The sequence below is a fragment of the Paroedura picta genome, chromosome 4 (genome assembly GCF_049243985.1).
Source record: "Paroedura picta isolate Pp20150507F chromosome 4, Ppicta_v3.0, whole genome shotgun sequence".
NCBI lineage: Eukaryota > Metazoa > Chordata > Lepidosauria > Squamata > Gekkonidae > Paroedura > Paroedura picta.
The window spans coordinates 26,724,344-26,737,362 of record NC_135372.1 but is presented as its reverse complement, the minus strand read 5'-3'; positions in this window follow the sequence as shown (position 1 = coordinate 26,737,362).

Sequence of the window (13,019 nt, the reverse complement as noted above, 5' to 3'; positions counted from 1 at the left end):
TTATATACCACCCTCCCTTGCAGCTCAGGGCGGTTTACAGACAACTTTAGATGGGTAACACAGTACAGGTAAGTTTGGCAATTGTCAAATATTTTACCAACAATTTTAACAGCAGTCATAACATCCAAACATGTTCAGTAAGTATCTCAACAATCTTAGCATCAACCACAGCCACAGCATGACATATGTTTCAGGTAATATTTCTTCAATCCCATAGTGTGTGCTCATTTCTCCTATGGCACGTGTGTCATGGAGTCAGGAGAGCCTTAGATTGTGTGGCTGCTAGGCAAGACACTGTTTGGAGGTGGTTTTGCCATTGCCTGCCTCCGAGCCATGCCCTTCATGTTCCTTGAAGGTCTCCCATCCAAATACTAGACAGAGCCAACCCAGCTTAGTTTCCGGGATGGGATTTGGCTCGTGGAGGTTTGTTTCTGCCTTGACTTTCTGCCGCCATCAGGGCCATACGCTCAAGTCTCTCAAAACAGCATTTGGAGCCCCTGAAACAATAGTAAGAACCAGGCCTAGAGGCGATATAACAGGGCACTCGGGGTTAGTGTTTCGTGCCCCTATAGTATTATTATTATTATTATTATTATTATTATTATTATTATTATTATTATTATTATTATTATTATTATTATTATTATTTAATTTTTAGACCGCCCTTCTCCCAATAGGTCTCAGGGCGGTTTACAACATAAATAGTTAAAACACAATAAAATCCCCATAAAAACCCCAATTAACATCAGCAAAAGTTACATATAACATATAGCGGCGGTGGTCACAATTCTGATCTTAGTTCAGCCTGGTGGAGAGAATAATGTTCAGAAGAGGGTGGCACCAATACAATAGATCTAACCATGATCTCGGTGTTAGAGATCTCAATATTGGAGGGGATCCTCTGATGGATTAGTGGGAGAGCTGCCCTGGCCTCAACCATATGCCTGGCGGAAGAGCTCCGTCTTACAGGCCCTGCGGAAAGCTGGTAGATCCCGCAGAGCCCTTAGCTCTTCTGGGAGCTCATTCCACCAGGTTGGGGCCAGGACTGAAAAGGCCTTGGCCCAGGTCAAGGCCAGGTGAACATCCTGTGGGCCCGGGACAACCAGTAAATTCATACCCGCAGAGCGGAGTGCCCTGCGGGGCTATTTATAGACACTTTGAAAAGGTTGTACGCTGCCCCAAGCCTATCTTGGGAGGGATGGCTTATACATCTAATAAATAAACATGTTTCAGGCATTGAGGAACCGCGGAAGTGGTGACATGCCCCTTCAGAGAAGTGGGCGTGGAAGGAAGAGGCGAGAGCCTGCCAGTCCATCTGTCAATCACTGGCCTTTTCGATCCATTGTAGAGAAGGAGGCCAGTAGAACAACAGGGGAAGGGGTCTCCAGTGTCAACGGCCATCCAAATTTCTGGGAAGGGCGGTGTAGCCTGTGGGAGAGGGGGGCTCTCACAGAGACTCGGGGATTCACTGCTCTGAAAGTTTAATTCTAACAAGGGCAGATTTAGGGGAGGGGGGGGGGTATTCCGATGCACTACAGTTCCCCAGTTTGTTACTGTTCTCAGTACGACATAATGCTAATCACAGTATTTTGTTGTTTATTGGGGAGGAGCCCTCCCCCCAACAGAGCTAGATTCCTCAAAATACGGAAATAAATATAATGGTGTCTCTGGCCTCCAGCGCCTCCGTCCCTTGGGCGTGCTGGAAATCAAATACCGTCTTCAGAGAAGTTGTGGAGCTCTGCCTTGGCTCCAGTAGGTGGCAGTAGACCTCCAGAACAGGGGTAGTCAACCTCTGGTCCTCCAGATGTTCATGGACTACAATCCCCATGAGCCCCTGCCAGCAAACGCTTGACGACTCCTAACACTGCATGGCTTTCAAGAAAAGCCCGTGCGCCAAGGTGGCTCCAGTCGAAAGACTGAAAAAGGCCGGAAAACAAACCTAAAAAGAAAGACTCTGGCAACCTACCTTTAGCTTTTCAGGGGCTTGGCATTTGGTTAGCATTTTCCAGGTCTGCTCGTAACTGTTAACGTTGTTACAGCAGCCCTGTAAAGTGGGCCAGCTTGATGAACCGTGTCTTGCAGGGAGAGGTATACAGTGGAAAGCAGTCTTCCTTGAGGCACCCCCCCCCCCCCAGTGAACTTCTGGCAGCAGTAGAATTTGATCCTCTCACTTTCTGCAGGCATTTATAGGCCTCTTGTCCCTTGTGATTGTTTGTATCATGGGCAAATAAGTCCTTTCTGGTTACCTGCTGTGGATGGGGGGGTAGGGTTGCCAGATCCTGGTTGGGGAACTCCTGGAGATTTGGGGATGGGGCCTGGGGGGCACAGGGACCTCAGTGGGGCACAATACCCCAGAGCCAACCTTCCAAAGCAGCCCTTTTCTCTGTAGTCTGGAGATGAGCTGTAATCCCTGGGCTCCACTTGGAGGCTGGCATCACTGCAAACCTCCCAGGGCTTTTCTGTGCAACAGACAAGGGAGTTGTAACACACACCAATGAACCACATTGATTTGTATAAGCCGATCAATAAAAGTGATTTATTGCAGTCTCCGAAAGCTACGTCGTCGGCTTGATGAAGAGAAACAATCTGATGCAAGCAAGCTGGCAGGGAAGTAAACACTGCAGACTGGTTTCTCCTGAAATCAAAATGGTGGGGCTTTTTTTCTTTTTTTTCTTTTCGGGCTAAAGCAACAGGGAGGAGGTGGGATAAGTCATCCTGAATCACAGCTTCCCCTTTTCTCCTTTGGCATATTATGCGCGCGGGCTACGACCGCAGTGTATTTTATTACAGTTTTCACTAGGCAGTATAGCTAACCTCTCCTCTTTACTGCAGCAACCCTCCTCTGTATATTAGGTGCATCCCAATGAGCCTGTTCTATTTAGGATTAGAACCACAGAATCCTAGAGTTGGAAGGGACACCCAGGGTCATCTAGTCCAACCCCCTGCAGAATGCAGGAAATTCACAACTACCTGCCGATCCACAGTGACCCCAGTTCCATCCCAAGATGATGCCCTGCCTCAAAAAAGGTAGAATCCCTGGCCAGTCTGGCCTAGAGGAAATTTGCCTCCTGATCCCAAAGTGGCAATTGGCATTCAAGAAAGGGCCACAGGAGCCAAGCACCGACACAGTCCCTTCTGCCCACCCGCTCACCAGCTTGGTGTAGTGGTTAGGAGTGTGAACTTCTAATCTGGCGAGCCGGGTTTGAATCTGCACTCCCCCACCTGCAGCCAGCTGGGTGACCTTGGGCTCGCCACGACACTGATAAAACTCTTCTGACCGAGCAGGAATATCAGGGCACTCTCGGCCTCACCTCCCTCACAGGGTGTCTGTTGTAGGGAGAGGAAAGGGAAGGGGACTGGAAGCCATTTTGAGACTCCTTTGGGTAAAGGAAAGTGGCATATAAGAACCAACTCTTCTTCAGTGATATCAGGGCTCTCTCAGCCTCACCTCCCTCACAGGGTGTCTGTTGTGGGGAGAGGAAGGGAAGGCGATTGGAAGCCGCCTTGAGCCTCCTTTGGGTAAAGAAAAGCAGCATATAAGAACCAACTCTTCTTCTTCTTCTGCCTAAGTTCACAGAATCAGCATTTCTGTCCGATGGCTCTCTAGCCTCTGCTTAAGTGTACTGGCAGAAAGAGAAAGTTTCAAACCTTCCAGGAGATTTCCTGCCCGAGTGGAAACTCGAACCCAGGACTGTGTCATCCATACTTGTGCCTCCACTGGAACCAGAAAAAAAAACAGCTGGCAACAGTTAGGAACTACAAAGATTGAATGTCTGTATTGTTGTTAAAATTATATTACTTTTATTGTGTACAATTTAAAAAGAAACAACTATAGGAATTAAAAGCATATGTCCCGCCCATAGGCTATTGCAAACCGGCCTGCTATGCACTATATGAACCACTAGACTGATGCATTTCGGCCCAGTTCTGAATACGTATTAAATATGTACAGCAGCCAATAAAAGCTCCAAAGTAAAAGCTGTAAAGTATCAGAGTCACTTAATGAAAGAAGATGTCTAGTTTTCCGTCATGAGCTCTCTTCCACAGGCTGATCGAAATTTTCAATGGTGTGTTTCCTTATTTAGTGCATGTATTACAATGAGGGAAGCTTTTATCAATGGTCAGGCATAAATAAAACGGAATACATAAAATGCAGGAAAATAAATATTGAATATACAATTGGCTCCTTTACATACAATGATATAAAATGTTAACTGTTTAGGAGACTAAGGACCTTAATCGATTCTGTGGACCAGAAGGCCAGATTCAATTCTTTGAGGCCTCAAAGAATTTTATCTGGCCTTCAGGTTTTTAATTTTAATAAATATTAAATTTTACATTGCGTTCTACCCTACAGAGGCTTGAGCACATGTTCCTTATTTTGACCCTTTTTGGGGCAGGAGAGGGGGTTTGCTATAGGACTCCAACAAGGGGGGGTAGGTTAGGAGTCAAACCCCTGATTTGCATGCCAAAAAAAGCCCTGGGTTCCACCTCCTGGCATCTCCATTGAAAAGCAAGTCAGGTGTTGAGTAGATAGAATCATAGCGCTGGAAGGAACCTCCAGGGTCATCTAGTCCAGCAGAATGCAAGACATTCACAACCCTAGTGTTGGGACTTCTTGGAGATTTGGGGGCCAGACCTGAGGAGGGCAAAGTTTAGGAGGTGAGGGATGTGTTGCCAATGAGTCCACTGTTTTCCCCAGGGAAACAGAGTGTTGTAGTCTGGAAATTAGTTCCTGGAAATCTCCAGCCACCATGCTGTGATTGGCAGCTCTTCTGGCTCAACAGTCGTGGCCAATCAGAAGAGACTTTGTTGGACCCGCCAGCACCACTGACTTCCCGCCACTCACTGGGGGGACGCTGCCAGCAGCAGCTGTGCAATGCCATGTCGAGGGGGGAGCCCCAGCCATGGCAGCCACCGGAGAGCACCAAAGGTGAGCCGGTGGCAGAGTGGCAGGGCAGCCCCCGAGGCAGCAGCCGGGGAGGAGGACAAGGAGGAGTTGCTGACCAGTACTGACTGATCCACGGACCGGGACCGGTCCCCGGACTGGGAGTTGGGGACCACTGGGCTTGAGAATCTGGCAGCTACCAAACGCTGGCCTTGAAAGGTGACTCTTCCTGCCCCAGCTGGATCTGCAGTCCCGTGGCCTTCCCTTCAGCGTCCCAGCCTCCAAGAGTCTCCCAGGCATAGGATGACAAAGGGAAAGCCACACAACCAGGGAAGGGGGGCCATGTTTTGTCTGCTGAGAGTGAAGGAGGATCCACGGCCTTCTCCCGGAATTGACGGTAGAAGAGGACATCGGCGCCCTGCCAAAGGGAAAGAAAAGAGCCATTGAATGAGCAACAAGCCAAAGGGGAAAGGTCTCTGCCCCTAAGACGCTTGCAGTATGAACAGTGAGCTTTCGTGGAGTCCACGCTATAAATGCTCTGACATCTCCTTCAGTTGCACCAAAGAGAAAAACATGACCCACCAATACCAAGTTGAGTGCTGGCCACTGGGCCTCCGTGCTTGAATCGTTCTTTGATCTGTCGACTAGAAGTCAGAGAAGATTCATTCACTTGAAACTAACTGGCACCCCAGAAATTAAAAGCCCAGCTGCTGGTAGTTTGGAAACATAAAATTATAGTGTTGGAAGGGACCTCCTGGGTCGTCTAGTCCAACCCCCTGCAGGATACCCACAACCCTATCGCTAACACAGTAATCTGCCACCCCCTTGAATCTTCACAGAATCAGCCTCTTCGTCAGATGGCTATCCGGCCTCTGTTTAAAAGTGTGTAGATGGAGAGCCTACCACCTCCTGAGGAAACAGGACAGGGGGGGGGACGGACCTGATTTGGAAGAGGTCTCCAGCATATTTATTTCAGCGTCTTGTTTTCCAGGTAGCCTACAAGGCACAGAGGTTGAAGTCTCCCCGGATGATTATTCCCCAGGAACTGGCATTCACAGAAAAAGTGCTTTGGGACATGGAGGTTCTGTTTAGACATTGTGACTAACAGCCCTGGAAAGTCTTATCTGTCATGAATTGCTCTACTGGCCTTTTACAGCCATCTGTGCTATCAGTTGTTCCCTATACACTGTGGCAGTGAGTTCCACAGGTTAATTATGCATCATGAGAAAAGGCACTTTGCAATAGAATGAACTTACCACCCGGATTTTTGGGGAACATGCACATTTTCTGCATCGGGGCATTGCAAGCAGCACAAAACTTGCCGATCCCAGGTCATTTTTCTCCCCCTTCAAAGCCAAAGATGAGAAAGGCTTTTCTATACAGTTTTATTTGTGACGGCATTGGATCAGTTCTGCTTACCAGCAATTTTAATGTATTGACTTTAGCTAGGGAAGGTTAAGTATTGTATTGTATTATATTATTGTATTGTATAAGGATATGATTTACACTGTAAGCCGCCTTGAGTTCCTATAAGGCGGAAAGGTGGCGAATAAATGCTTTAAATAGATGATTGAAGAAAAACAGAAGAGAGTCAGAGCACAGGGTACCTCTCGGTGAAGAACACAGAGGTGCATGCTGGGAACGGTCCCAAGAAGTGGACCCTTCCCCCCCTGCACACAGGTGACCTGCCGTATGGGCAAGCAGGGTACAACATACCTTACTTCACGGACACCTCTGGCCCTTGATACATCATGTAGCCTGGGAGAGTGATATTTTGGGCCTCACCAACAGAAGGCACACCAAGCTGCATACCATTCCCCAAATTAGGGTTTGCCAGGTCTTTTGGGCCAGCCTCGGGATAGGCTTGCAAGATCCAGGTTGGGAAACTCCTGCAGATTTGGGATAGGGCTGCGTGGTTCAGCAGTCTCGGCGATCACCAAAGCCTGGGTTGGCCAGCACCGTGGTGCAGAGAGGAGAGGAGAAGCAGCAGCGTGCTGTACCTGTATGCAGCCACTGGCTGGTACGCTGCTGCCACCCCTCCTCGCCACACCATGGCGCTGGCCTCCTACATGCCGCCTGGGGCTTCAGTGATCGCCGGGACGGCCAAACCGAGCCGAAGCACTCAACACTAATTTGGGGAGAACCACCCTCCAGACCAGGGGTAGTCAACCTGTGGTCCTCCAGATGTCCATGGACTACAATTCCCATGAGCCCCTGCCAGCGTTTGCTGGCAGGGGCTCATGGGAATTGTAGTCCACAGACATCTGGAGGACCACAGGTTGACTACCCCTGCTCCAGACCATCCATTTTCTCCAGGGGAAGTGATCGCTGCGGTCTGAAGATGAGCTGTAATTCCAGGGGATCCCCCGGCCCCACCTGGAAGCAGGCAGCCCTACCCCAAATCCCCACCCATAGAAAAACAGCATATTCTAGAGCTTGAAAGGGGCTGGCAGTACACCCTTCCCGGCCACGCAGACTCACATTCACCGCCAGTGCCACCCGCGAGAATGATGTCTCTTCTCCATTTCCTTACCAACCACATCTCCGGCTTGGGAAAGGGCATCTCCCCGGCGTCCTGTCCTTGACCGCGGCGAGCGGAGCGCCCCCCGGTCTCCTACTTCCTTCTGGGCAGTGGAACCCGGGTCTCTCCACGGTGCCTTTTATGCCGTAGCCATTCAGATGACAAGCACGTGAAAAGCTAAAGAGGGGAGGAGGTGGGCTGGGGGAGGTAGGAGTGGAATGAAAAAATCCCCTTTAAGAAGTCTTAATTCAGTTTGCCGGATCCCATGACCGGCCTGTGCTGCTGGAGGGGCATCCCATGACTGGGGCATGCCAGGCCCCAAACGTCAAAGGGGTCTTTATTCTTCTTCGTGACCTCTACTCCCTTTGCTGGGTGATTTACCGTCCAGGGTTGCCAACTGAGCGGGCCTCACAGTTCTGTGCAGGGATTAGATACGTCCCTCCCTCCCTCCCTCCCCAGGATGTGGATGACCGGAAGATTTCCAGCTGTGTTGGTGGAGCCCTTTCCCCAAAATTAGTGAGGTCACGGGTCAGCCAAATCTAGAGCAGGCCATATTTAGGGAGACAGGGGTCCTCAACATGGTGGACCCCCTGTGGCCCATCAACAAATTTACTGCCACCTGCCAATTGCTTTTGGACAGGACCAGGTGTAGGATGCCAAGTTTGGCTTTGGAAATTCCTGGAGATTTGAAGTGGACCCCAGGAAGGTGGAGTTTAGGGAGGGGGGGGACCTTGGTCAAGTATAAGGATATAAAGTCCTTCTTCCAAAGCAGCCATTTTTTCCCCAAGAGAAGCAGGATAAAGGTTTAAATAAATATATAATTAACAAATAAGCAGTCTATGTAGCCTGGGGATCAGTGCTCATTTTAGGGGACCTCCAGCCACACCCCCTGGAGTTTGGAACCCCTAGGTGGGTCTTTTGTCCGGCCACATTGCTATTTACCCATGGAGGCTCAGTTTGCTGTGGGAGGTTTTTAAAAATATTGTTTTGGTGGCAGCTGTTTAGGGTCTGGTCTTGCCTCTTTGGCAGCCATCTTAAGGCGGCTATTTCACCACCCTTCTTACTGCCGATCACACTGTGTCAGAAGGGATGTGCAAGGAGAAGATTCAGACTTGGTCCGAACTGATTCGTTTTCGATTTGGTCCGAACTGATTCGTTCAGATCACCTATAGTGTTAGTTTTGATTCAGCAGAATCGATTTGGATACAGCCAAATCGATTCAGCACCATTGAAGCCAGTGGTGCCACTCAAGTCTATGGGGATTTTTTTTGTTTCTGTCCTGTCCCCCCACCCCAGGATCTGTGTGTGTGTGTATGTGTGAGTGTGTAGGTTTGAGATAGAAGTGCCAGACTTGCAGCTTGGCTGCAGGAGCCTCTCCTTAAAAGAACCCTCCAAGTTGCAAAACGATCAGACCAGAGAGCCCATTTGACCATTATTTCCTATGGTGAGAAAAGACCAGGAAATGTTTTTTTCATTGTATGAAATAATGGAGAGCGGATGGGAGCACCTTCACTGGATGCCCCTAGAATTGGACCTCCTGGTCCAATCATTTTGCAACTTGGGAGATCTTTTGAGGAGAGGCTTCTGCAGCCATGCTGCAAAATTCATGCCTCTACCTCACCCACTTCTACCCCCCGAGCTCAGGAAAGATGGAAAAGGAAAAATACCCATAGACTTGAATGAGTAGCACCATTGAATCCATTGGGCTGTATCCGAATGGATTCAGCCAAATCAAAACTACACTGCAGGTGGTTTGGATGAATCGATTCGGTCAAAATCGATTCACATTGAATCGATTCCAACCAAATAGAAAACAGTCCAAATCTTTGTTTCCTTGCACATATGGGGTATGGAGTTCTGTGGTGATTTATGTCAAGTGTGCAGAGACTTCCAAGTGATATACAGATTGCTAGTTTTATTACTCCTTATTTTCATTGGTTGTTAGGAAAGAAAAAAGGGATTTTTCTCCCCTTTCCCTTTAAAGATCCACTTGCTTGAATCGTCGAACCACACTTAGTCACGAATTCAGCAATTGGAACAAAGGTTCATTTGATTATTTAAACATTGGGAAATGGCCATTTGAACCGGATTTGGCCAATTTGTGCCTGAATCAACGCTGGCTTGGATATTTTTTGGCTGGATCAAATTACACCTACCTGGTTGATACCCCTGCACTAATTCATGGAGGGACAGTCATTTCCTTCTAATGGCACTTGGGTTTCAGCCACTATGGAGCATAGGGCTGGACTGAATCGGCCATTGGCCTGATCCAACATGGTTTCTCTTATGTTCTTAATACAGCAGTGAGGACTTTATAAGCCTCCATCTCATCCTCTTATTAACCAGACATGGTTGTGGCCATCTAGCATTGTGATGGGAGAGAGGCCCTCCCCCCTCCTTGCTCCACTCACCCCAAATGCAGGCCTCCACCCCTGCAGCCCAGTTTTCTGTGGACTTCAACCTCACGCTATTCCTCCTGGCTCTCCCCAACAGGAAATCCATAGCTAAGAGGATAAACATATCCCCCCCCCCTTTGGCACAAGCCAGTCCTCTGTTGGGATTAAAGCGTTCCGGGCTGTTCCATCAGCTTTATGAATCAGAGCTCCCCTCCCCACCGCCCCGGGTGGGATAAGCAGGGACTGTGTGTGGGAAAGCTGGGTGGAGGGGGGGGGCTGGAGCCAGGAAATGGGGGGGGGCGTGAAATGAGAAAGTCTTAAGATGGAGGCAGGCCGTAACTCCAACCCCCCAAGCCCTTTTTTGCCTGCTCTCTGCCATTGTCTCCCCATGACCACGTGAAGCAGCCGCATGCTAAATCAAAACCTCCATCCACCAAGGTCAGTATCGGCTACTCCAAAGTCTCAGGCTGAGATCTTTCCCATCCCCCTTCTGCCGGGTTCCTATAACTGGACCAAACCAGCGACCTTCGGCATGCCAAGCAGAAGCTCTTCCCCTGAGCCACAGGGCTTCCCCATGTCAACATTTGGATTGTTCACGACAGGGAGCTGATCGGCAAGTGCTCTTCTGATCCAGTCCCAAACACCCCTCAAGCACTTGGGGCAGGGAGCATGTCAGCTTTGAAGCCGGCACCCAAAATCGTTCTAGGCGGCATTGCCAGTATTTTCAACATGTGCATGTTCTCACTGTGCTCTCCTGTGGTGCTCCCTTCCCTTCAATCCAGCTCAATACCTGGTTTGCATGACGGGCAAGCCTCCAGGGAAGAATGTGTTCTTCTGTTCGGCAAGTATTCACAACTGGATCGGGATCCTATGCCAGTTCAATGTCATTTGACCCAGCAAGTTATGAACATGCTCCACAATACGGCACTCTTCCAGGCAGGGATAAAGTCATAAGACACATTACAAAGTATAAGATTCATCAGGCCAAGGGAGCTTGATTGTCAAAAACTCATACCCCAAAAACCTTTTGGTTTCATAGAATCATAAAATCATAGAATTGGAAGGGACCTCCTGGGTCATCTAGTCCAATCCCCTGCACTATGCAGGACACTCACATCTCTATCGCTCATCCACTGTCACCTGCCACCCCCTTGAGCCTTCACAGAATCAGCCTCTCCGTCAGATGGCTATCCAGCCTCTGTTTAAAAATTTCCAAAGATGGAGAACCCACCACCTCCCGAGGAAGCCTGTTCCACTGAGAAACCGCTCTGACTGTCAGGAACTTCTTCCGGATGTTTAGACAGAATTTCTTTTTAATTAATTTCACCCCATTGGTTCTGGTCCATCCCTCTGGGGCAAGAGAGAAGAACTCTGTTCCATCCTATATATGGCAGCCTTTCAAATACTTGAAGATGGTTATCAGATCTCCTCTCCAGGCTAAACAGACCAAGCTCCCCCAACTTTTCCTCATACATCTTGGTCTCCAAACCCCTCACCATCTTTGTTGCCCTCCTCTGGACATGCCCCAGTTTGTCTACAAACTGGAATACCTAGATCTAGGTGTTCTACTGACTGGTACAGCTTACCCTCTGAAATGGATTCAGAATGCGTTCTTAAACTCTGCTGTCCGAGAGACTAAAGATCAGGTCAGAGACCTTCTTTGGCCAAAATGTGGCATACTAATATCAGTGTAGGGTATCCCAACCATGGCACTGCCATACTATACAGTACCATGGAAGCCCCTTAATGGTACTGTAGGGGGGGGTTCAAAACAGTGGCTGGTTAGAGCCCTCCCACCTTGTGCCTACTATGCCCGACTCCAAGTGAAGAGGAAAGAAAAGGATATTCAGTTTTTAAAATTTCTACCCTTATTTGGGCAATGATGGGCCTGGAGGGGGTGGGAAAAGGAGGGCCCCCGGCCATGGGAATGTTTGCTGCTGAAGGTCTCCTCTTCTTTCTGGGAGGGGTGTGGCAGGTAGGTGTGGCCAGCTGACATCACTTCCTGGTTCCTCAAAGCTTGAAAAATATTTCAGTGGTCCCTCTGCAGTCAAAAGGCTGAAAAAGGCTGATTTGGACTGTTAGATTCAAGCCGGGTAGCACCTTAAGAGACCGACAAGGTCTTGGGAGAAGAGGGCTTTTGACCGTCAAAGCTCTCTGGTCTCTCAAGGGCTCCTGGGCTCGCATCTAGTTGACCTACTGCAGACCAAACACCGCTCCCTTTGGAAACGGTACCCAACAAGAGATGGCCATCCTAGGCAGACTTACCTGGGCGTGAAGCCCCTCGAACACAGCGGGGCTTTCTACGCCCAGTTTGGTGTAGTGGTTAGGAGTGCGGACTTCTAATCTGGCATGCCAGGTTCGATTCTGCGCTCCCCCACATGCAACCAGCTGGGTGACCTTGGGCTTGCCACAGCACTGATAAAACTGTTCTGACCAGGCCGCTTTGAGACTCCTTCGGATAGAGAAAAGTGGCATATAAGAACCAGCTCTTCTTCTTCTTCAGGAATATCAGGGCTCTCTCAGCCTCACCCACCCCACAGGGTGTCAGTTGTGGGGAGAGGAATGGGAAGGTGACTGGAAGCCGCTTTGAGCCTCCTTCGGGTAGGGAAAAGCGGCATATAAGAACCAACTCTTCTTCTTCTTTTTCCTTAGGAGCATAAGGAGAGCTTAAGTTTATTTAGCCACATGGTCTTAGATCGGAATACAAAAGACAAAAAAAAAACGTAGAAAGATCATAAGGAGAGCTCTGCAGTCACACCACACAGCCGTCATCAGCAGAATTAAGTTTCACAAAGGTGCTGGAATGTATTGCAACATTCTTTTTAAAATCTTGTTCAGGGGTCTACCTGACCCTGCCTTAAGGAAAAGACATACAGGGAACATGATACCCAATAAGTAAACAGGCGTCCCACCCTTCTGGCATTCTGACCAATGACTGCCACTGGAAATTACTGGCAAGTGGCAGGGGTTGGGCACAGCAGAGCAATTGGTCCCATTCTCCAAACTGCTGCTTTTTGGCAGATCTCCTCAGGACTGGCCTTTTGTCGCCCCAGCTCCATACAATTTGGGAGCGTAAGCCGTAGCGTGCAAACCTGTCCTCATTTCAGGCTCTCTCATCGCCAGTCCTTTTCTTCGCCCCAGATAGCCGCTGCACGCCATGGTAGACTGGGCCCAGCCCCCGTGCATAAATCTCAAGGGCAAAGATCACAAGGAA